Source organism: Panthera leo, chromosome A2 (genome assembly GCF_018350215.1).
Source record: "Panthera leo isolate Ple1 chromosome A2, P.leo_Ple1_pat1.1, whole genome shotgun sequence".
Classification (NCBI taxonomy): Eukaryota; Metazoa; Chordata; class Mammalia; order Carnivora; family Felidae; genus Panthera; species Panthera leo.
The window spans coordinates 45,648,090-45,675,037 of record NC_056680.1 but is presented as its reverse complement, the minus strand read 5'-3'; the positions used below and the strand labels follow the sequence as shown (position 1 = coordinate 45,675,037).

The 26,948-nt window shown below is 37.5% G+C and overlaps 1 pseudogene; it reads right to left on the bottom strand.

Annotated features, from left to right (window-relative positions):
- Positions 1–1,524: 1,524 nt before the first annotated feature.
- On the bottom strand, positions 1,525–25,647 carry LOC122213127 (annotated as a pseudogene).
- Between the last annotated feature and the right edge of the window lie 1,301 nt (positions 25,648–26,948).

Genomic DNA, 26,948 nt, shown 5'->3' with positions numbered 1-26,948 from the left:
CATGTCTCTGTGTCACATTTTGGTAGTTCTCACAATATTTCAAACTTTTTCATTATGATTATATTTATTATGGGGATCTGTCATGTGAGATTAAAACTCACTAAAAACTCAGATGTTGGTTAGCATTTTTTAGCAATAAAGTATTTTAAAAATAGGATATGTACATTTTTTTAGTTTTAATGCTAATACACACTTAATAGATTACAGTATAGTGTAAACATATATTTTTATGCATTGGGAAGCCAAAGAATTCATTTAATTTACTTTTTTTGGTAATAGTTGCCTTATTTCAATGGTCTGGAACTGAACTGGCAATATCTCTGAGCTATGCCTATATTTTGGAACTCTATAGTGTGTTGAAGGCTTGCAACCTCCAAGCTAAGTCTAAGATGGTAAATTGGGGTTAGTTTGGTTCATTTTAGCTCTCACCACAGTACTAGCTACCCATCATTCATTCCTAGTCATGTGGTAGGCAGCTGTGCGTGTGTTCCTGGAGCAACCTGCACATGGCCCACAGGAGCCAGGGTTGGCAAAAAGGACACTGTCCTCCAAATGTTAGGCATCTGTACTCTGATCATGACCGCTGTTTGTGATTATAGATGTGCCAAGAGTCAGGTGGCCGCTGTTGCACCTCTCCTCATTGTTATAAGCCCTTCCTCCTCTGGATATAGTGACTTCCAGGGGATTTCAAAGACCCTTCTCCTGCTTTCATTTTTCACTTTTTCTGTGTTTAGGAGCCAGACCCTAAATATTAAGACATTTAAAAGCATATATGAGGAAAATTAGGAAGTGATTTCACATGCTCAGGGAAAGATGCTCCTTCATGAAAGATTTAAGAAGACTTTAAGTTTGCAGTTCAGGCTGATCCTTGGCACAGAAGCAGCCTACAACAATAAAAACACAAACACAAATATGCAAAAAAACCCAGCAAAACTTGGAAAGGGGAAGAATATGATTTCTGGAGTTACCACATTGATAGATTCAAATGTCCAGTTTTCAACAAAAATATCACAAGGCATACAAAAAAAATAAGGAAGTATGGCCCATTCAAAGGAAAATAGCAAATCAACAGCAACTGTCCCTAAAGAAGATACACCTGGATATTCTTGGCTTTTTGAATTTCCATATATAATTCACAAGCAACTTATCCATTTATGTTTTTAAAACACTTGCTGAGATTTTGATTAGGATTGCACTGAATCTATAGACTAACTTAAAGATAATTAATATTTTACTATATTAAGTCTTCCAGTCCATGAGCATTGTATAGTTCTTCATTTAATAAGATATTCTCTTTTTCTTCTTCTTTTTTTTTTTTTTGAGTTTAAATAAAAGAGGGAATTGTATTTAGATGAATACAAATGTTCTTGCAGGGCTTCTAACAGCTGTAATGGGTTAATAGCCAGAAGCACATCTTTCTGAAGGACAAACCATGTTGTGATCACAAACTTCCACATCTGGGTTTTGCAAGATCATGAAGAGAATACCCTAGAGGATAGTCCTCCCTGCATAGTGCATAAGGGACTAGAATGTGGATTCATTTCTGCTTGCTTTTTGATCTTTATATTCATTTATGCTGGCCTCACATTTGTCTGGCACATTTCGGCAGATATTCCTAAGCTCACTCAGGCCTCTGAAATGGCTCAACAGCTGGAAGAGCACCTCGAATCTGAATGTATAAATTAATTTTTCTGTCTGAAGGATGGGTTGTAGTGTAATCCCAAAATTCCACTTCCAAATTCTTCATGATCATGTAACCAAGAGAATTTCCTAGAGTATCATCCCCCTCGTGCGTACAAATGTCATAGTGTCTCTCTGTTCCAGCTGCCTGAACCATTTCCAGGGCTGTCTTCCTCTTGCCTTCAGCTACTGAGGTCTTCAATCCCAAGTATTTTTCTCTCCAACTCCTGGTCCTCTTCTTTTGTGGGGAGAGGCTTCTGGGATCTTCTGGTGGTGCTTGCTGATCAGAGGCTCTAACCCATATCACAAAACATTCCAGCAAAGCAACTAATCAGATTTTATCTCACCTATTTTTAATAGGATTTATTTTAGAATATCTTTAGATTCACAGCAAAATTAAGTGGAAAGTACAGAGAGCTCTCATGAATCCTCTGCCTCCACACTCACAACCTCTCCCATTATCAACACTTTCAGCCAGAGTGGTATATTTGTTATAACGGATGAACCTACATTGACCATCATTATCACCCAAAGTCCATAGTTTACATTAGAGTTCACTCTTGATATTGTACATTTTGCAGGTTTTAACAAATGTACAGTACGTGTGTCCGCCATTATCCCGTCCTACAGAAAAGTTTCCCTGTCCTAAAAATCTTTTGTGCTCTGCTTGTATCCCTCTCTCCCTTCTAACCATTGGCAACAACTGATCTTTTTACTATTTCATTGGTTTTGCCTTTTCCATTATGTCATATAGTTAGAATCATAACCTTTTCATCTAGCTTCCTTCATTTAGTAATGTGCATTTACATTTCCTCCATGTCTTTTCATGGCTTGATAGCTCTTTTTTTTTTTTAAGTGCTGAATAGCATTCCATTGTTTGGTTGTACCATAGTTAATTTATCTATTCATCTACTGAAGGATATCTTGATTGCTTCCAATTTTTGGTGATTATAAAGAAAGCTGATATAAACATTCATGTGCAGGTTTTGTGTGGATGTAAGTTTTCAACTAATTTGGGTAAATATCAAAAAGCATGATTGCTGGATCATATGGTAAGAGTATGTTTAGTTTTGTAAAAAACTGCCAAACTGTCTTCCAAAGTGTCTCTACCATTTTGCATTCCACTCATAACAATGAATAAGAGTTCCTGTTATTCTACATCCTCATCAGCATTTGGTGTTCTTGTTTTTTTTTTCCCCATTGCATTTATAGTGTATTACAGTGTTGTTTTAATTTGCAATTCCCCAGTAAAATATGATGTTAAGCATCTTTTTGTATGCTTGTTTGCCATTTCTGTATCTTCTTTGGTGAGATGTCTATTGGTTTATTTTTTAATTAGGTTGTTTGTTTTCTTATTGTTGAATTTTAAGAGGTCTCTGTATATTTTGCATAACAGTCCTTTTTCAGGTATGTTTTTGTAAATATTTTCTCCCATTCTGGGCCTTGTCTTCTCATCTTTTCACAGTGTCCTTCTTACAGTGCAAGTTTTTTATTTTAATGAAATTCAACTTATCAATTATTTCTTCCATGGATCCAGCTTTTGGTATTGAATCTACAATGTCACCACCATACCCAAAGTCATCTAGATTTTCTCCTATGTTATCTTCTAGGAGATTTATAGTTTTGCATTTTACATTTAGGTCTGTGATACATTTTGAGTTAATATTTGTGAGAACTGTTAAGATCTGTGTCTAGATTTTTGGGGGGACATGTGATTTTCAGTTGTTTCAGCACCATTTGTTGAAAAAATTATCTTTTCTCTGTTGTATAAATTTTGTTGAAGTTAAGTTGACTATATTTATATTTGCCTATTTATGGGCTCTCTATTCTGTTCCAGTGATGTATTTGTCTATTCTTTTGTTAATACCACACTGTCTTGATTATTTTAGTGTAATAAAAGATCTTGAGATTGGGTAATTTCAGTTCTCTGACTTTGTTATTCTTCTTTAGTGCTATATTGACTCTGTTGAATCTTTTGCCTCTCCATATAAATTTTAGAATCAGTTTGTCAAAATCCAAAAACTAGTTGAGATTTTGGTTGGGATTGCTGTGAGCCTATGGACCAATTTAGGAAGAACTGGTATCTTAGCAATATTGTCTTCCTTTCTATAAACATGGAATATTTCTCCATTTACTTAGTACTTTAATTTCTTTCACCAGAATTGTGTAGAATATCTCTCATAGATCTTGTATATATTTTGTTATATTTATACCTAAGTATTTTATTTGAGGGGATGCTAATGTAAATGGTATTGGTTTTCATTTCAGAGTTCACTTGTCCAATGCAGTTATATAGGAAAATGATTAACTTTTATGTGTTAATGTTAAATCCTGCAACCTTGCTAACATAGCTGTTTAGTTGCAGGAAATTTTTTGGTGTTTTTAGTCTACTTATGAGCCCATCAAAGGCATTCTTCATTTCTGTTACAGTGTTTTTGATCTCTAGCATTTTTAAATTTTTTCTTTGAATTTCCATCTCTCTGCTTAAATTATCCATCTGTTCTTGAATGTTGTCTGCTTTTTCCATTTATAGTTTTTAATATGGTAATCATAGGTATTTTAAATTTTGCAGTCTAATAATTCCAACATGTCTGTCATATCAAGTCTGGTTCTGATGCTTGCTCTGTCTCTTCATACTGTGCTTTTTGCCATTAGTAGGCTTTCTGATGTTTTGTGGAAAGCCAGACATGGTGTATGGGTAAAAGGAACTTAGGTAAATAGATGTTTAGTGATGTGGTGGTAAGGTGTGGCAAAGGGGAAGTGTTCTTTAGTCTCATGTTCAAGTCTCAGTTTTTCAGCCAGCCTGTGTTGCTGGGCTGTGGACTTCACAAGTTCTTCTCAGTTTCTCCCAGTTAGGTGAAACAGGATGGCTAACGGGGTTTGGAGTTGGGTATTTTCCTTCCTCCACAATAATAATGTTATGTAGTTTTTTGTTTGGCACAATTGCTCATTTTTAATAGATTTATTTCTAAATAGTTGATTTGGGGGGGCTGCTATTTTAAGTGGTCTTCTTTTTATAATTTATTTCTCTGTTATTTTTCTATGGATAAAAGTGCAACAAATTTTTTTCACTAATGTTGTTTCCAGTGAACTTTCTAAAGTCATAAAGTAATATAAAAATTTCACAAACTTACTTGGATTTTCTATGTACATGATCATATATCATCTGCATATAACAATTTTTATTTCTTCTGATCAATTATTATACCTTTTACCTCTGCCTTAATGCAGTGGTTCGGACATCAGAAGTGATGATAGCAAAAATTCTATCTCATTGTTGATTTCAGAGAAAAATCTTTCAGTATTTTACCATTAAGTATAATATTAATTGTAGTCCCCTCCCCCCAACAGTTTTTGGTAGATAATATTTATCAGATTAAGGTTATTTCTTTTTATTCCTTGTCTATTGAGTTTTTGTCTTAAATAGGTATTGAATTTTATAAAAGGTTTATCTGTATCTCCTGAGATGATCATATGATTTTGTTTTTCTTTTTAATACGGTAAATTTTATGGATTAATATCTTGAAAGTTAAACCATATTTGCGTTTCTGGGAGAAATTCAACTTGATCATGATGCAGTAGCCTTTTTATGAATGGCTGGATTTAATTTGTTAATATTTCTTAGAATATATGCATTTATGTTCTTAACAGAGATTGACTTGTGTTTCTTTTTGGGTCACATTTTGGGATAATATTATATTGGCCTAATATACTGAGTTGCTATTTGTTTCACACTGTTTCTAATATCTTCAAGTTTGCTAAGATTGATGGGGTTCTTGAGTAAACAGCTAAGGAAGAATTCTTGAGACGTCTTTGGTGCAAAAAGGTGATTTTATTAAAGCATGGGGACAGGACCTGTGGGTAGAAAAAGCTGCACTGGGCTTGTGAGGAGTGACTGATTTTATATTTTTAAGTTAGTGGGGGTTAGGGATAGCATAAGTCTCTAAAAAATTTGGAAGCAAGGCTTTCAGGACCTTGAGGGGCTAGCTGCTGTTAAGATAAGGTTACTTTTAGTCTTTAATAACACAAAAACATGAAGGAAGTAAGACAGCCATGAGTTCCTTGAACAAGGTCATGCTCTGCATGTTTCAGACATCTATCAGTGGGCTGCAAGCTGTAATCAGATTTAATTTAAACTACATTGCTCCTGCCTTTGTTTCCCTCATCAAGATCAGTATTATTTCTTTATTAAATGGTTATAAAAATTCAACAGGGCCTGGAGATCTCCTTGTAGGAAGATTATAAACTATGGATTCAATTTTTGAAAATATAAAAAGGGAAACATTTACATTTTTCATTTCTTCTTGAGCAGGCTTTTTTCCAAGTTACTTTTGTTTTTTACTTTTTTCTTAATTTTTATTTATTTTTTAGAGAGAAAGACAAAGTGTGAGAGGGGGAGGAACAGAGAGAGAGGGTGAGACAGAATCTGAAGCAGGTTCCAGGCTTCCAGCTATCAGCACAGAGCCTGATGGGGGGGCTTGAACTCACAAACCGTGAGATCATAACCTAAGCTGAGGTGGACACTCAACCGACTGAGCCACCCAGGTGCCCCCGTTACTTTTTTTAAAGATAAATATTATTGAAATATAGTAGCCTATTCATTTCATGTGTGTATCATAGTGATTCAATATTTTTTATCCACTACAAAATGATCCTTTTAGTGTATATACTAAGCTGAAATCAAGAGTCAGACGCTCAGTGAACTGAGCCACCCTGGTGCCCCTGAACCTTGGTTTTAAATATAATCTATATGACAGTGACAATGACTTTCTAGCTCTAACCTCTCAATTTAGCTCAAAATTCACCTATCCAGCTATTTACTTGACATCCTCATCTGTGTGTCTACAGGTTTTTTGATATGAACTTGGCCAAAAGACTATTGGTTTTCTCCACCCTGTAGATCTTTCCTTCTCACAATTTTTCCTATTTCAGTAAGTGGCATCACTGTTATAGAATGAATTCCCCTTCCCCAAATTCACATGTTGAAATGCCAACTGCCAATGTAATGATGATAGGAGGTGGGGCCTTTGGGAGGTGATTAGGTCAAAACAGTGGAGCCCCCCTTGAATGAGATTAATGCTCTTATAGAAGGAGACGCAAGAGAGCTTACTTTCGCTCCGTCCTCTCTGCCATATGAGGATACCAGGAAAAGACAGACATCTGAACACAAAGAAGAGTGTCTTCACCAGGCACTGGCTCTGATGGTGCTTTGATCTTGGATTTCCCAGCCGTTAGAACTGTGAGAAATAAATGTATGTTTTTGAAACTATTCAGTCTATGGTATTTTTGTTACAGCAGCCCTGAATGACTAAAACAACCAATATGTGCATAGTTGATGAAGACAAAAACTGAGATCAGGATAATATGTCTACAAGCCAAGGGTGCTGAAGATTGCAAGTAAACCACCAGAAGCTAGGGAAGAAGCGTGGAACAAATTCTTTTTAACAGCACTTAGAAGGAACCAACTCTGCTGACACTTTCATCATGGACTTCCAGCCTCCAGAACTATGAGACCATAAATTACTGTTGTTTACGCCATCCAGTTTGTAGTATTTCATTACAGCAGTCTTAGCAAACTAATGCAAGTCTTCATCCTGCCAAGTTATCAGGAGGTTCAACCTCAACCGTTAGAGGCATTCTCTCTGCTCCCACCCCCTACTCTAGAAGTCTTTTCAGGTTCCAATGTAAAGGCCAAGCCAAGATAAAGAGCTGACTCTGGGGAAAGTGAGTCTAGGTAAAAGGTCATCCTCTGACCAGCCTACCTGCAGATTCCACAGTCTGGACACACCACCAATCCCTTCTGAGATCCCACCACCTGGCACACAACTAAACTTTAGGGTGCTGGTTTCTGATGTACTTGGATCCACCATCCTCCACCCCATTCTCGCTCTAGGGAAGTTCACATCTCTCTCTTGCTTCTGCTTCCTCTTCCTCAACAGTCACAAAAGCTAAGTGAAACACTGCCTTCAAACAACTTCTATGTTTGCCCTAGGAAATGCCCTTGAGACAGAGAACACAAAAGACTAGGCTACATTGTGAAAAAAGAGACCATCATTTGTAAATATCACACATCTAGCTCCCAGTCATACCAATTCTTTCACATCAGCCATAATAAAACAAATTAATGTCTCACAAATTTATCCTGCCAGAGCAGAGATGTCCAGGCAAGACTTATTTAACCAGATAACAGCTTTGTGATACAGGTAATATACCAAGATGATCACCCTGTGATGAGCTCACAGCTAGCATCCAACCATCTCGTAATCAGAATACCAACCAAACCATGCAGGAAATCCTTGAAAGGATTCAACAAGCTGCAAAGCAGAAACAATTCAAGTTATTTCTGTCTCCTTTTCTTTCATCATTTCTTCTGTCTCCTTCCATACTATTTCCTCCTCCCTTATCGTCTCATTTTGAACTTTTAGCAAATAGAATACAATTATAAGAGGTCCAATGGCATGCTTTACATCACTAAGTTCCTTCAGCTGTTTTTATTCTCTGCTAACAGAAACATTCTACTTACTATACACTGCAAAGCTCCTGTGTTTCAGGAAATAAATCTGGTTGCTGCTTGATGGTACATCCATTATAATGGATAAAGGGGCTCCACGGTAATTAAATAAAAGCTGGGTAGTTTTCTACTGAAACAGAAATATACAGCCCACTGTTTCTCTATCAATAGAAGAAATTTTTCTTAATAAAATGATTTTGTAGGGATGCTGTGAGTTGGGACCTTGTCATGCTCATCAGTAATCTTCAGAATGGAGATGATTATTTCCTTTCTGCATGTAGGTACTTGGTATTCAGTGTTACATAAGAAGTTAAGATGTATGTGGTGTTCTCACACAGAAAAAAATATCTTTCACACACACACAAAAAATGCGGTTAGTAGTTTTACCTATAAATGTACTATAACTACAAAGAAGCGGGTAGCCTCTTATATTTTATGAGTCTTCTTTCTACTTCTGATAAGGAACCGTGTAATACCTGTAAAGTATATATTGCATTATTTCACTTAAAAGGAATTATTAATTGATAGATGAGGAAGGGAAGATTACTGGAAACTTGCATGTTTTCCTACACTAACTTTTCGTAGTAGCCAAAAGTAATCTGCATCTCAATCCCCCAGCCTGCAGGAATGAGCTGCAGGAAATCTAAATATTATTCCTACTACATGGAAATAAAAGGAGGAATAAATTTTGTTGATTTGATAATAGGCAGAGCTGAAAAGTTGCAGTATTTTAAATTTAAGTGGTCCTCATATTAGGCCAAAACTGTCACAGAAGTTTTAAGAATTTCAAACTCCATCATCCGCAGAGTTAAGATGAATTTTTAAATGCCCTTGGTTGGAGACTGATCACATAATACTAGAAAGATGGGGAGTCATGTGTCTAGAGAAGAATTTAAAAGCCTTTTAATAAAAAATCAGGGATTATATTAGCAGGTTTTCTTTTAATCATCAAATCATCTCCGAGGTATAAAGAGCACATTGTGGAATGATGAATTTCCAGCGTCAACTAAAAATATATCCTTAGATGTTTTACTCTTTGCTATGGTTGAAGCTTTACATTTAACAAATCAATGAGAATACAACAAAATTAATAAGATTTTTTGACATTAGCATGAGTGTTAATAATAAACATGGGTTTCACTTCAGACTATTCTCATCAAAATAGTGTTTTCAGTTATTTCAGACTGTTTCTGTGTGAACACAGCCCACATGCTGCACAGCAGTGATCCATAACCATGCTTTTGCTTTTCATGTGTCTGGATCCGAGTCCATCTTCAAAGTGATATTGATGAGATCTGTGATGCATCACCACTTTGGGAAAATGTTGCAAGCTCTAATGATATCAACACTGGTTGCCGTCTTTGAAATGACACAGCATTGAGCAATAATAATGTAACTTAACTGTTGGTGTAATTACCAAAGCATTAGCACGCCCAGTGACTCCCTCCATCTTTCACATTAATACCCTGCAGATAGAAGAACTCTATCATCTTCTGTAACTAGAGAGACACACAATGTCATTCAGAGGACAAAATTGTCTTATAAAACTTTATAATCTTCCTCCCGGTGAGTATTTCCTCCTGACCATCACTTCCCAGGATAGTTGACACCCCATAATGAATGTATTATTATCCTCAGTTTATTGGTGTATAAACTGAGGCTCAGGACTGTGAGATAACTTACGGTGACCACATATAAGTGACGGAGTCAGGATTAGAACCTAGGTCTGTCTTTCAATAAAAGTTATTAATTTTAGACTATCCTAAGCCTCCTACTATATTTTATGTCATTTCATGCATTGTTGCAGATGGGATGGTAATAAGCATGAGAGGTAAAACTTGTAAAGAAACACATTTCATCCTTTCTCTATCCATGGCCACTTTCGGATTCTCTAAGCCTGGATACTCACCTCTCCTCATCTGATCCACTCTAAGAAAAAAAAATATCTGCCATTTAAATATTAGCATTATTTTCCATCAATAATCCAGATTTTAGAGCTGCAAAGGATGACAGAAATCACTGTTTCTAATCCCACTCATTTTAGAGATGTGGAGACCCAACCAGAGAAAGGTTATGTGACCTCCCTGATTTCACAAAATTAATTATCTGCAGAGCAAAGACAAAAATTCTGCTTCCTGACTCCCAACTCAGGACTCTTTGCACTATATCTCTACAAGGGTGTTTTCCCTTGGAGTTTTTCTTTACTTAGCAAAGAAAGGGCTCTGACCTCAAAGGAATTTCAAACGCCAAGCACTAAATGGAGAAAGCGAAAACCCATCGAAAGAAACTCTGCATGAGTCCCTTTTTTTGTTTGTTTTGTATTTTGTTATATTTTATTAGTATTGAAACTTATTTTTGTTATTTTTTTCTGGCATGAAAAATCCATAAATAAAGCATAAGTAGTAACTTTCTTCATTTAATTAAATTTACAATTTTGCACACAAAAATCATCCATGATGTAGCCACATAACTGGACCGTAACTAATATCCATTTGTGGAGTATTTTTTTAAATATGAAATTTATTGTCATATTGGTTTCCATACAACACTCAGTGCTCCTCCCAACAGGTGCCCTCCTCATTGTCCATCACCCACTTTCCCGTCCCTCCCACTCCCCATCAACCCTCAGTTTATTCTGTTTTTAAGAGTCTCTTATGGTTTGCCTCCTTCCCTCTCTGTAACTTTTTTCCCCCCTTTCCCTCCCCCATGGTCTTCTGTTAAGTTTCTCAGGATCCATATAAGAGTGAAAACATATGGTATCTGTCTTTCTCTGTATGACTTATTTCACTTAGCATAACACTCTTCAGTTCCATCCACGTTGCTACAAAAGGCCAGAATTCATTCTTTCTCATTGCCAAGTAGTATTCCATTGTATATATAAACCACAACTTCTTTATACATTCATCAGTTGATGGACATTTACTGTTTCCATAATTTGGCTCTTGTTGAAAGTGCTGCTATAAACACTGGGGTACAAGTGCCCCTATGCATCAGTACTCCTGTATCCCTTGGGTAAATTCCTAGCAGTGCTACTGCTGGGTCATAGGGTAGGTCTATTTTTAATTTTTTGAGGGACCTCCACACTGTTTTCCAAAGTGGCTGCACCAGTTTGCATTCCCACCATCAGTGCAAGAGGGTTCCCGTTTCTCCACATCCTCTCCAGCATCGTTAGTCTCCTGATTTGTTCATTTTATGAATCCCTTAAACAACCTCTGCAGGTGGTTTCTAACCCTCTTGTGTTAAGACCAGCCCAGTGGAAGTCCTTGGAGAGTGTGGGGGGAATCTCTCACCTGACAACAACAGTATGCAAGAATGTCCTCTGTGTCACAGCCTCCACAGTCCTCCTGCTTCCTTTTAAAACAGAATACATCTCTTCCATCTCTTCTTTTCCCAACAGCAACCAACATAATCATTGTGTTAAGGCCCCATTGGAAGCCACCACCGTGTGAAACAACAACAACAATGTAGTTTAAAATTGATCATTTCTAGTTGCTAAAGGAAGAAGAGAACAGAATTTCCCTTCCTAATTGTGTTCATTATCATAGATTTCAATTTGTCTCAAGTTACAAGGAAAAGTAGATTGAAATCTATAGCTGGATCCCCAGGTGTAACATTCCATTTTTTTTTTTTTTTTTTTTTTTTTTTTTTATTTTTGGGACAGAGAGAGACAGAGCATGAACGGGGGAGGGGCAGAGAGAGAGGGAGACACAGAATCGGAAACAGGCTCCAGGCTCCGAGCCGTCAGCCCAGAGCCCGACGCGGGGCTCGAACTCACGGACCGTGAGATCGTGACCTGGCTGAAGTCGGACGCTCAACCGACTGCGCCACCCAGGCGCCCCCATTTTTTTTAATCAATATGAAATTGAAGCCATTTTTTGTTGAGTATTTTTGGCTCCAGCCCTAAAGTACTAAGTCTATTATGCTGTGTTTAGCCAACCAGATAGTTGATTGTATTTGGCCTATACTTGTTTTTACTCTCAATCTTTATGTCCTACATACACACGAGGCTCTGAATATCAGTGGTTTTGAGAGCTTCTGGCATGTCAAAATAGCCCTGTGTAGTCTGCTCAGGGCTGGGTATATCTCCTTGTTTTTCTGGGTCCACATCTACAAGGACCAACCAAGGAGAAATGTGAGACAAGTCATCTGGAGGAAAAATATGGAGAAAAATGAATAAAGGTGTTTAGGAAAGAGGGAAAAACCACAAGGGCCTGTATGTTCAGAGTGGCCATCCTCATCATTCTCATTTCATGTGTAATTATTCACAAATATTCTGAAACAGTATGAAGAATTACATAAAAGTGAGAAGGAACCTGATAATTCAGAGTTAAAATAAACTAAGTAAGCAGTTAGTTCAACATCCTTGTTTTACAAATGACGCATCTAAGGCCTGGAGAAAGGAAATGATTAAGCCTATTTCATAAGTTAACTCTAACACCCAGTTTTATACTTTATAACATTGGTGTCTTAGTTTAGGTTTTCTCAAAAGCAGAATCAGAGAAAAGGACTGGGTATAGGTGGCTTATTTTGGAAGTAATCACACACACACACACACACACACACACACACACACACACACACATAGGCTATAAGGAAGGGAAAAAAAGAAAAAGAAGATATAGCAATGATCTTGTTACTTCCATGGGTCCCTAGAGCCCAATCCCACTGGAGATCCTCTGGAATTATAGAAAATATGTCTAAGAAATGTGCTTCCACAGGATGTAACACCAGGACACTTTTGTACCCGTCCCTCTAGAAGCTTGACCTCAAAAGCATGAACTTCTATGAAACCTAGTGTCTTGAGAGAAATCCCAGTGACAGACAAGCAGAGACACACAGCAGGATGCTTGAGTTGGGCAACTTTAAGCAACTTTCCATCACAGTTGCAACTGAAATCAGGCAGAAGAAGTTATGTCATAATCTACCCAAAAGGTTTTAATCTATGTGGCCTAGAACTTTAGGGTTGTTCTGAGAAAAGTCTCCAGGAGTTGCTGAGGGAGGCCTGGGAAAAGCCACATGGTAAGATTCAAAGTTTTCTATCTCTGCTCCATTCAGAGAAGACCTATAATTATCTATTTTCTATGTTAGGGGCACTGCATGAGATTATCGTTTGGAAGAGGAAGTGGAAGTTTTCTTGTGTATTAGTCAGGATTCTTTAGTTCTAAGTGCAGAAACTAAATCAAACTAGCTTGAGGGAAAAAAAAAGTTCACATAACTAAAAAGTTAAGGACTAATCTGAAGCTTTAGGCACAATTGGATTCAGGGTTCTTACAAAGTTGTCTGGGCTCTATCTTAACCTTGTGTCAGTCTCATTCTGTCCCACTCCATAGGGACTTTTTTTCTACGAAGTAAAAGACAATGGCTGTCAACAGCTTCAAGGTTATATCATACAACCTTAGCAATGCCACTAGGAGAAGAGAGCTTCCTCCTTCTAGGCTTCATACAATCATAGAGAAGAAATCAAATGTCCTCCTTAGTTCATCTGATCATCTCTTGGACCAATGACCATTGCCTAGACAGTTATTCTAAAACTTTATCATGCATCAAAATCACCCAGGGAATTTGCCACAAAACACTCACAGTTCCCTATCATCTCGGTTTCTAATTTAGTAGATTTGGAATAAGTCCAAAAATATGCATTTTTAACAAGTCCAAGATGATGTTTTTATGGCTGGTCCAGGGACCATACACTGTGTACCTGCTGCAGAAATGAAGCACTCATAATTAAATCACATCACAGGGCCAGTCCAGATTACAAGAAGGTAAGGTCATAGGAAAAATAGATTCTGCTCCTTGATGGGAAGAGGGGCAAATAACCTGGCCATCTTTAGTATGCTATAAGGGACATGATGAAGAGGTCTGATATAAGGGTAATTGTATCTTAGAAGGGTAGAGGAAAGAGAATAAAGTCCCAATGTAAAGAGATGATGGCTGAGAATTTTCCAAAAGTAATGGAAGACATTAATCCATAGATTTGAAAAGTGTTATAAACTCCCAGATAGATAAGTATGAAGAAAATCTCACCTAGGCAGCAACACAATAAAACTGTTAATAAAAGAGAAAAAGCAAGGAGAAAATCTTAAGAGCTTCTAGAGAAAAATATTACCTTCACAGAAACAACAATAACATTGAAAAGTGACTTCACAAAGTAAGTGATAAAATCCAAGAAAAAATGGGATGACATACTTGAAATGCTAAAGCAAAAGAACTTACAACCTCAAAATCAATTCAGAGCAAAAACATCCTTCAAAAATGAAAGCAAATTAAAAACATTTCCAGACAAATAAAAATTATGTAGAATAAAGCTGTATTCAGAAGAAAACTTTTTAACCTTAGAATGCATTTATTTGAGAAGAATAGTAAGATTCTCTCTCCCTCTCTCCTTCTGCCCTCCTCCCCAGCTCATGCATGTGCTTTGTCTCTAAAATAAAATAAAATACAGTAAAATAAAACAAAACAAAAACTAACAAATAAATAACCAATGTCCAGATGAGATCATTTGGGAGAATGTATAAACAGAAAAGAAGACCAAAGACACATTTTGGTGTACTCACATTTCAGTGATTGAAAAGAGGAAGGAGAACTAGCAAAAGTGTCTGAGAAGGAATGGCCAGTGAAATGGAAGGTAAATCTGAAGAAATGAAGAGATGGGAATATTTCAAAAAGGAGGGAGTGGACAACCATGCCAAATGCCATTGAGAGGTCAAGCCAGAGAAGGATAGAGAAACTATCATTGGTGTTGGAGATAAGCAAAACACCTTGCTAAGTGTGATTTCAGTGGAATTGGGGGGTGAGGTGCAAAGCCTGATTGTAGAGGATTAATAGAAAGATAGAAAGTGAAGAAATAGAAATATATTCAAATAGTTTTTTCAAGAATTTTGCTAGGAAGTAGAGCAGAGTAATATGGGTGGGGAGAGGTTAAAGGGATTATACTGCAATGATAAAAAAAACAATCAAAATCATTTTTTAAAAAATTGATTACATTAATTCAGTAGCTAGAGGTCAGCTATGGCCATATACCCCGAGTCTTCTGATTTCTGGACACAAGCTGACAGTGTTGTCCCAAACTTGGGCATGCTCCTTTGATGGAAGAAGGAGGGAGCAAGTGACAGAACTCTACTATGCACTGTCTCAAATCTTCTGCTTGGATTTGCCATAGTTGATGTTTGTTTACATCCCATTGGCCAAAGCCAATTACATGGCTAAGCCCAATGACAATGAGGTAGACAAGTACACTTCTCCAGAAGGCCCTGTACCTCACATGGTAAAAGGTAAATATGTGTACTTAACATTCTAATGAAGACGTAGTGAATACTTAGAAGCGGTAATGTAATCCAGCCCCTGAATCCTGCATTACATACCCATTTTTTCCATAGGTAACATAAAGCATGTTTGTATGCTATTGAAAATAATGCAAGAGAGGGACACATTGATTCTAGAAAAAAAGTCTATGAGAAGGTGAGGAAATAGGTTGTTTGTTTTTAGGAATGAGGACGCTTTCTTATTAACAGGAGGAAAGGCATACAGAGAGTACAGATATTAAAATGTTGATAGTTTTTCTTTCTAAACTTTGGTTCTATTCTGACCTCCCAATAACTTCTAATATCAGGATACCTGGGAGGTGTATTTTGTGAAGCGTGAATGTTCAGAAATCTTCCTTTGTTGCCTTCAACAAAAACAAATAGATTGGTCTAGAATTATTTTTCAATCTCCAAATGTCTTACAGCCATTGTTACATTGTTTTAGTAATTAGTACTAGAGAGGAGTTTAGGACTAAGATCTCATTATCTCCAGGACATGCCTCCTGCACGTTATAGCAGCTTAGTACTCACTTATTAATGAGTGCATGCATGAACCTCACCCATCACATTTTTCGGGCAACTTGTTAATGACTAATTCTTTAATATTTTAAATTATATCATCTCTTTTAGCTCTGGGAGAATGAAACCTAATTCCCTTTGATGAATACAAGGTATGAAAGGAAAACATAAATCTTGTAAGCATATGACTTGAGAGTGAAGTCCTTTAAATGTAGATAGATCAAGTACAATTAAAAACACTTATATGGAACTTGTAGCCTCAGTTGCGAGACCACAGGAAGAAAAGTTACATATCTATTAGGGTGATACCGTAGCAGGGCTTTAAGAGTGAAACTTGGATCTTGTATAAAATGTATGTATAAAGAACATTGATCTTAGTAATAACTTCTACTAGATGAACAAATATGAAGGATTTCATCTACCTAGAGTTAATAAATGAACTCATTTCCTTCTCATAAAATATTCTTTTCTCCATATCAGCGGTATGAGTAGTAACTCAAGTAATTATCACTGAAGAATGAGAACACCTACTTAAAGTGCTCTTGTGTAGATAGTTTTCTTGCTCTCTTCACTAAGCAAAGCCTTTGGGATTGGAGAAATGAGTAAGAATGCTCAAGTGTGTGGGCACTTCAATATGCAGTAGAATTTTCAGCAGATTTTGAACTATTGAGTTGCCACTTGTCTCCTCTGAGAATCATGCTTCTTAATTATGAGAAATCCATTTTGACAAAGATTGAGAGTGGCAGAGACTTACGTGAGAAAGTTAGCTGTCAGAATATCATCTGTCCCCCATTTTTCTGAGTTTGGGAGAGTATTTGGGAACAAAGTCCCAATTTCATAGCTATTGCTCCTTAGCAGATAAATTGGCAGTGATTTGGGAGAGAGGCCCATGACATTTCTGCCTGATATTTTTTTAATCGTTCTTTAAACAACAACAACAACAACAACACTTGGTTCATTTTTGAAACGTAGGCATTTGCTCAATCAATAGCAAGCTCAGAGATTTTTCTAGGAGACAGCAAATCTTTTGCTACAGTTTGGACATAAATTGACCCAAGTTTGAAAACCAGTTCTGTCATTTACTAGCTGATGAACACTGGGCACATTATTTTACTTTGCTGAAGCAGGTTTAACTCATCTATAAACAAGAATACTAGTATTTGTCTTCCTAATTTATTATTTTATTCTTTTAATAACATGAATGACTTATATTCTCATTCCTGGGTTGTGGATACTAGGGGTGCAAATAATAATAACTAATATTTGGTGAGTATTAACCAAACCAGTCTAAATATATCTCCTTTATTCTTCCAATCAGTTTTATGAGAGAAATAGATACTCTCATGCTCACTTATCAGATAAGGAAACTGCACTTAGAGTTTCAGTAACCTATCCAACTTACATAAAGTACAAAGCATGAAGACTAAGTTCAAACTAAGAGAGCTTTCAGTTGAAAATATATTCTTAATCACTAGGCTGTAACCACTGGAAAGATGCAAAGATACAATCCCTGCTGCTAGTGTGAACCCATACAAGAAAGTGAGAAGTTAGGGGTGCCTGGTTGGCTCACCCTGTAAAGCGTCAGACTCTTGATTTTGGCTCAGGTCATGATCTCAAGGTTCTGGTTTGTGAGTTTGAGCCCCCTCACATCAGGCTCTGCACTGAGAATGTGGAGCCTGCTTGAGATTCTCTTTGTCTGCCCCTTCTCCACTCTCACTTTGTCTCTCAAAATAAACAAATAAACTTAAAAAAAAAGTAAGCAGTTATAGTAACTGGACATGCACAGTATTCAGATATTGTGGAAGAACAAGCACTTCATTCCCTGGGATCAACCTTGGTTTGAAATCTAAGATCATGATGATGCTACAAAAGTTTTATCTGTTTTGTTTGGATTATTGCTGATTTCAGAGCCACTGGTATTTTAGAAATGTCAATATTTATCATTTAAAAGTCAGTCTCTCTATAAAAATTCATGATGTCCCAGTGGTAAAGTACCACAAGTTTTACTGAATGTCTGCTGTCTAGGAAATACTTAGCCTATGGCACCATTTACACTAAGAGGATGATGGGACTATTTAAGAGATTCTGATTTTGTTAATAATGGATACTATTAAGAATTTGCTTTATGGAAAATATGCTAATATTATTTTCATTAATCAAGTGCATATTTTAATAATAACTGAAAAGTGATTTTTATGAGCATATTATAGGATGATGTGATGTGTGAACTGTACTGTAAAGCCACCAATAAATCAGAACAGAATAAAATGAAAATGGTACATTTTTAATGATTGAAGTTTGGGGCAGATAAAATGAAATTGGGCAGTTTTGAATTAATAGCATACCATAAGCTTGGAGACTTGCATGCAATCCAGTGTTTGTATATATATATACTGTGTGCTATTAACTTGAAAGCAAAAATGGCTTCTGTAAAACATTGGTTTTTGTTAATTAGACAACTTTGAGCCTTTGAACATGAATCATTAACTGCTGATATTGCCCAAAGGACAAATGTTTGTGATCTCCTGGGGCTGTTAGAGATAAAGAAGAGGAAAAAACAATGAGGAAAGGAAAGTGCTTATTTCTCAGTTTTAGATTATCTAATTATTTCAAGTAGAGAAATATCATTAATAGCATCACTTAAACTAGAATTAAGTGGGAAAAAAGGAAGAAAGCATAACACTTGCAGGCATGGAATTTTATGACAATTAGAAAAAAATAAAATTTATTGAAGAATAGCTATTAATCATTTTAATGGTGACAGGAATCTAATGCATTGCAAGTTTATATATGTGAGGAAAATGTGACATGCACCAGTAACATCTATATTAATACAGACTATGGGACTCTGTTTGCAAGCAAACCCATCAGCCATTATTAAAGAATCCTGTGATGTTCTTGGCAGAGACTAAGTAGACTGAAAGGGAAATTACATTATATCTTTAAACATTTAAATATTTGGATTTATAGTTTACTGATCTTAAGCAGCCTGTCATTTTGATTCAGGTTTCTTTTGTTCCTTGGGTCTTTGTTGATGGTGACTTTTATATTTATTACCTCACATGGAGGGGCTTTTTTTCTCCCTGCATATACATAGATCTGCTTCCCATGTAGTGTTTTCATCAGTGATGCTGAATTCTTTATCCAACAACCCAGACTATGTGGCAGAGTTCCTAGGAACATTCGCAGGATTAACTATTTGAAGCCATGGTGTCACTCTCCACTGCACACATGGTGGGGAAAGGGACACTTTCCCACTTTATTCTGCAAAACTATATATAACCAGGCCTTGCCTTCCTCCCTCTTCTCTTACATCTCCTCTGTGGGCCTCTGCTGGTGTAGAGACGGTAGGTGGGAACCAAGGTGTTGGCCATTTGCTGGTATTAAGAGATATCAGCCCTCAGTGACTATAGGGAGTACCTAAGGAGAAGCAGAGTAGGGAGGTCACATCAGGGAAAAATGGTTCTTAAACACTTTGTAATTTGTAAAATGCTTCATTTAAAGATTACAAATATTATTATTGTTTATTGCTTTGACAGCTTAAATTCCCTGAGGTTTCTCTGAGATTATTGGAGAGACTAGGCTACATTTTTCATTCTAATACTTTTCTCCTCCCTTTCTTTCCTTCTCTGGCCTCTTATTGCTGTACCTCCTATTCTGGGTTGGTAAGTGGCGTTTCAGAGGTCTGGGCAGAGCTACTCCCTGCCCTCTCTTTCTGTTCCCCCTCACCTTCAAGCCATGAGGAAACTAATGGCAGCATGTTTTGTATCACAAGAAAGGAAATACATTGCAAGCAGAATGCAGATGCCCAGGCATGTGAATGAAGCCATCAATCAGAGGCCACATCTCCAGTAGAAAAGGTGAATAAATGCATAAAGTGAGTTTTGCTTTGTCTTTGTGACTTCTCTGTGCCTCAGTTTCTTCACTAGTAAAATAAAGTGTCTGAATTAGATCAATATTTTAAACTTCATCTGTGCATGATAATCCCTTGTTGAAGTATAATGTCTGGACTCTATCGCCAGGAATCTGATCTGGGGGTTCTGGGTGGATATTAGGAGTCTGGCCCATAGGTGATTCTGAGGCAGGGGGTCCATGGATGATGTGTAAGCCCTTATTTACCTTAGAAACTTTCCTTCTACTTGTCCCAAGGTGTTGACATCTGGTAGAAGTCCTTGGTGTCTTCATGAAATCATCATTATGGTGTTGCTCACAACTCATTACTCCCCCTACAAACTCAGAAGTTCCAATCTTCAGCATCTCTGTTGAGCAGAGATTTTCATGTTGAGCTACCTCCAGAAATCAATGGCTGGTCTGAGAGTTGACTGCCCTTCGGTCAAGTTCAAAAAGTTGTAGCTAGAGTGAGACCAGAGTTCTCTGTACAGAAGATGGCCTTCTCTGCTCAAGAAACTACTTCCATCCAAAGGGGCTGTGCATGTAGGAAGCATTGTGAATGATCTAGTCAGGACAGTGCTATCCAGCTTTGCTCCCATGTGCTCATGTCTTTTTGGAGACTGCCCTGCTCAAGGTCACTGAGATATTTCTGGTAGAGTTGAAGCTACAATGAATTTAGCTGCTCCTTGTTCCAGTGAGGAACATCAGCTTTCAAAATGCTATGCTTATGTTAGCATAGCTGACACACTTTATGTGAACCTTTGCTGATGTCATTGTTGAAAAATTGGTACCTGTTTTCTTCTCTCCTAAATCCCTTTTAGTGAGAAATATTCTTTAGCCAGGTTTATATAATGTGGCACTCCTGACTTGAGCTCCAGTATATATGCCTTGAGTAAAATGACATTTATTTCCCTTCTGTTTCATTTTTACATGATTTTTATAGGAATACATTTTATAGTTTTTAGCAAGAAAAAGTGAATAAGCACAGGTAAACCTGTTAAATATCTCTCTCCTCTAAGTGCAGTGGAATTTCTTTTAAATCTGGTAAGTCTTTCCCACCAGCTTGACATCTCTTCAATCTCTTCCTTAGGTCACTCTTACTTTCTGGTTGGTAAAGAGTGTCTGTAGCATTCTACAAAATAGCTCTCTCATAATAGGACCTCGTGAAACACATATTATTGTCCTTTGGCTCAAATTACAAATATTGTCATAAGAGTTCATTTCCATCATACATATTGGAAACTAGTATGATGCGGAAGCAGTGCTTGGCACATAGTAGATCCCATAAATGCTGTTGAATGAATGGATTAATGCTTGGATGCTGGGTGTCAAGAAGTTTAAGGTTCTTGTTCCTACTATGCTACTTATGAGTTCTGTTTTCTCAGGCAACTCTCTCAGTCTTTGTGAGCCTCAATTTCCTAGTCTCTGATTAAGGAACGCAGTCAGAATAGATGGCTTTTTTCTTTTTTTTCTTTTTTTTTAATATATGAAATTTATTGTCAGGTTGGTTTCCATGCAACACCCAGTGCTCATCCCAAAAGATGCCCTCTTCAATACCCATCACCTACCCTCCCCTCCCTCCCACCCCCCATCAACCTTGTTTGTTCTCAGTTTTTTTTTTTATTTTTTAATATATGAAATTTACTGTCAAATTGGTTTCCATACAACACCCAGTGCTCATCCCAAAAGGTGCCCTCCTCAATACCCATCACCCACCCTGCCCTCCCTCCCACCCCCCATCAACCCTCAGTTTGTTCTCAGTTTTTAACAGTCTCTTATGCTTTGGCTCTCTCCCACTCTAACCTCTTTTTTTTTTTTTTTTTCCTTCCCCTCCCCCATGGGTTTCTGTTACGTTTCTCAGGATCCACCTAAGAGTGAAACATATGGTATCTGTCTTTCTCTGTATGGCTTATTTCACTTAGCATAACACTCTCCAGTTCTATCCACGTTGCTACAAAGGGCCATATTTCATTCTTGCTCATTGCCACATAGTACTCCATTGTGTATTTAAACCATAATTTCTTTATCCATTCATCAGTTGATGGACATTTAGGCTCTTTCCATAATTTGGCTATTGTTGAGAGTGCTGCTATAAACATTGGGGTACAAGTGCCCCTATGCATCAGTACTCCTGTATCCCTTGGGTAAATTCCTAGCAGTGCTACTGCTAGGTCATAGGGTAGGTCTATTTTTAATTTTTTGAGGAACCTCCACACTGTTTTCCAGAGCGGCTGCACCAGTTTGCATTCCCACCAACGTGCAAGAGGGTTCCCGTTTCTCCACATCCTCTCCAGTAGATGGCTTTTTTCTAATGTAGCCCAGAGCATAAAAGACACCCTGGGTAGGTGTGGTTGTATATTGAATATTTCTTGCCCCTCAGGATATTTTCACTTGCAGATTCAAAATAATAAAATCTCAGATTCAAATGGCTTAAACAATAAGGACATTTATTCTCTCATATAACAGGAAGACAAGAGGTGGTGCAGGCTTTGCATTTCACTGATTCAACAACTGAACAATGTCATAAGGAACCTAGGAGCTTTCAGTCTGCTCAGTGATTTCCCATGGCACTGGTTTTCCTGGCAACTGTATGTAAATTGAAGCATCATGCTTCCTTTTTTACATCCATTGGGAGAGAGAAGGAGATCTCCTAAACAACACAGCATTATGATTCCTTTTATCCAATCTGTTTGGACCAAGTGAAGGCCTGTGTCCAATTTTGGACCATCTAAGTCCTAGGGGACTTGAGTGGAGTGATTGGATTGGAATGGTTATCTGGGTTGGAATGGACATTGGTGCACCAATGACAATGTCTACAGCATGTTATTAACCATTATTCATTTGGTCTTGCAGTGCTGAGTAGAAGGCAAAATCAACTTTGAAGTCTTTATAGATCTACATATGCAGTGCAGTGTTACACCTGTGACACATCAAGAACCCAGTTTCAAGTTGGCCATTATAGAGTGGGCACCTTTGGTATATTTCAATCCAACTTTGGCACCTGATAAAAGATTCAGGTGTAGTAAACAAAACACAATCCCTGCTGTTCTCATGGGAGATGTAAGAAATAAATACCTGAAAAATTAAAATAGAATACAAAGGAAGTGTATGTCAAGTGTCATAGGAACCATAAGAATAAACAGGCAATTGTTAGACACATAGTGTGCAGCAGGCATTGTGTTAGGTGCTTTGCATATGTAATTACATTTAATTCTTGCAACAACCTTATTAGATAGATGGTGTTATCACCACTTGATAAAGGAGAAAACTGAGGCTCAGATTAAATACCATGCCCTAAGTCACTTAGCTAGTTGATGCCAGGGAATTTGAACCCCAAACTGTTTATCTGCAAAGCCTGTACTTTTTATATTAAGTCATGCTTTGGACAATAAATGAAAATTGGGCCACAGGCTTTCAGCTAATTAAGCCATCTTATTATACCATCCAACCAACTATACTATCTTATTTTGGGATGATAGGCTAAAAGAGGGTATAATTAAGAGGACTAAAGTCACAGAACAAAAAGAGGTAGTTGTCACTGGTTGGGTTCTTCAGAAGATGCTAATATGGAGTTTGAGTACAAGATATTTACTGGAGATCGATGCTTGTAAAGGCTAAGAGCAAACAAAATTGGGTAGGGAAAGAAGTCAAACTGTGACACAGACACCACAAAACTGTGACTAACCCTGAGGGGAGTGCTGGAGTAAGTACTGTCCTGCATAGTGTCCTGCTCCGAGCTGAAGAGGAAGGGCAGGGCTTTCTACCTTCACTTTGCTTAGCCACTGGATACAGGCCAATCTGGGAAAAGCATGACCTCACTGAGTAGACTCTCTGGAGCTGAGGCAGGTCCTGGATAGGCTGACAGCTGGAGGCTGTCTGCTAACCTCACACCTTGTAGCTTTTCTGTGTCTGTCACAGCATCGCCAAGGGCAAATTGCATGTGTATCCAATTCTGCCCATATTCTGGTTTGTGTCCAGTGAGTGTTCCTAAAAGTGGTAACTGGGGGCCTATTTGACTAGGAGACTGGGTAGGAGACTGGGTATGATAAGACCAGAGATGCCATTTCATGCTTTTTAAAATGCTTCCAGAAGGACATCTTTCAATTTGGCCTCATTTCTTTCAAAGCAGGGTTTCATTTTACTCCCCAAAGATGCAATTTCACAAATGGGCCACGTCATATCAAAAGACAGGAGCTATGTTTTCTCATCACAGAAATACATGTCACCAAATTTCATTGTTTTTCTGAAGCTGGTACATTTCTAGGATTAGGCTCTACTAAGGCAATTGCAGGATATTCCCATGCTTTTACAGGTTAAAAATTTGCTCTTCTCATATAATATGTTAATTAGAATGGTTGTAGAAAGCATTTCACTCTGTATATTTATATCAAATCATCATATTAAAGGCTGTGAATATATTTGGTTTTTACTATTTAAAAAAAGAAGACAAATATGGGCTCAAATATGGGCCATTCTTGGTGTGACTAAGAAAACAAATACACATTATGCAGTAGAGCATGGGACAGATGAGTGCAAATTTGAATTCTGCATTATCATTTACCAGTTATATGACCTTGGGAAAGTTTCTCTCCAAACCCGTGTCTTCCTCTGTAGAATGGAGTAGCTATTGCTGTTGCTGATGTTATTATATTGGTTTCCAAACATTTAATCCTATTGGTTGTTCTCTGCCTGCATTCTAGACCTTGCCTCTTAAAATGTGGAGTTCAGATGTGAATATAATATACTAGACCTAGTATGACCAAGGTGGCATATAGTGAGACTCAACTTTCCTTGTCCTAGACATTACACATCTGTGAATGCAGCACAGGTTTAAGGTAGCACAGGTGATAACCACACACATTATTGGTTCCATTATTATTGACACCTACAGGCTTTTTTCTTATAAACTGCAGATAAGTCTTGTGTCCCTATGCCCAACCCTGACTCCCATCTATCAAATACAAATGAATTAATAAAAAGTATGAGTTTATGTTTGTTTCAGCTAAAGTCTGTGCTATTTGAAAAACAAGGGAGATATTTCTCACCTATCACATATCCCCTCTACCAGTTGTCTATGGTTTACTAGTCTGTGCAAAGCAGAAAAAGAAAAGTTTATTCCTTTCATGTGAGAACCTTGGCTGACCTCCTGACTCATCTGCAGTGGCCTTAGTTAGCCAGATGACCTAAAGATGTTTTCATTCCCATACTGCCGACCTGCACTTTGGTGTCACAATTAAGAGATATAAAAAAGTCTATAACACATTAATATCCTTATAGAACAGGGCTGGAGGAGAGGTACGGACTCCACGTTCTCACTCAGATATTATATGAAATAATGTTCCAACTTGCTTTGCAATGGCCAGATGACTCTGGACTGTCCTTCCTGGCTCTCTAAGATGCTTGGCTAACTTGAACAGGAGGCCAATCCTGCACAAATTAGTGGGGATATTTGCAAACAAGCAGCTTGTACCTATGAAACAATCCTTCCACAAAGGCTTTGAGGCTGCCAATGGATTTAAAAAAAAAAAAAAAAAACCCTCCCCCTTTCCTGCCCAGAATGTGGTATTTTCCTTCATAGGCCTTATCAAGCTCCTGGGCTTGCTGGGTGGGCATGAGAGGCCTTGATCTACCCTGTCTGGTCTCCCAAACATCAAGCGCCACAGTGACCACAGCCAGTGGAGGAGCCTGGCGTTTGGCAGGTTTCCACGTCAGCTCTATTGGAGTGGTAATTGGAGGGGCTGTCATTAGGTACCTTTTAATGGCTTTCTTGAATGTGCTGACTTAAATTTATTTAGTTCCAGGGGTTCTCTGAGCAGTCATAACTATATTTCAAATAGTGATTTCTATAAATTAGAAATGCCATTTTTCTTCAGCCTAAGAATTTCAATGAACCAATTATTCAAAACCAAATTTAATCAAGTACATTTTTTTCCCTTTCCTTCTGCAAATGTATGTTCCTTGGGCCTGTAAAGAAATGTGATGTTGCCATCAGATTGGCTGTACAGAGCTGATAGATTGGACTGTCAGAATTTATTGCTAATTTGGCTGTTAGGCCTTGGAAGGACTTGACAGCGCTGGTGCCTTCCATAATGATATTTAATGTCTGGTCTTGGGTTTGAACTTCACTGTGCCAACTATTGGTAAACACACAGCTTTGCTCTGTTTTGTAATATATACTTTCATGCTTAGTCCATTTCCCTTGGTGGAGAACAATTTGAAGGTATGTCAACAGTTCTAGTACATTCTGTCTTTGTCCTAATTATGCCCATGTGCTGACTTATATTGGGTGTGTTTATGCACATGTGTTTCAAGTGACCACCTCTGACTGTGGCATTGAAAGCCTAGGATATGGAAAAAATAAAACATGCTTGAAAAGCTAGATTATGGAAAAAGTAAAACATGCAATATCCTACTTTTACTCCCTTGGCTAAGAGTAAGAGTTCTAGGCAAAGGAAAAGAACTGTGACAGTTCGCCAGAGTAGTTTAGTATGGTAAAAATTAGAAATTCGTTTGTTACATTTAGAGACCCAAAATGTATTTAGAACATAAGATTGAGTGTTAAGAGTCTATTGCCTGGACCTGAATCCTGGCATCATTACTTACTACTCATGTGATCTTGAGTGAATTACTTTAACTGTCTAAGCTTCAGTGTTCCAATCTGTAAAGTGAGGATAATAATGGGAATAATAATAATATTTTTTTCCTCCAGAGTTGGTATGAGGAGATAATGTTGAGTGGTTGCCCATTGCCTAGAATGGCTAGACTAGAAAGTGATGACTAGAAAGTGCTCACTTCATGTTGGCTTTTGTTACCATCAATTCAAGGGTAGAAGGTACTGTTGAATGATTGTTTCACAGAATTCTTGGATAAAGGTAACCTCATGTGACCAAAACATGCCATAAAGGCCAGTAAATGATTCCCTTCCCATTTTCCACAAATATTCATTGAGTTTGATAGGTGCATAGTACTGTAATGGAATTTCTGGCCCTCCAAAAGCTAACAATAATAAGGGAGCAAGGCCTTGTTCGAGGATTCTATAATCAAGA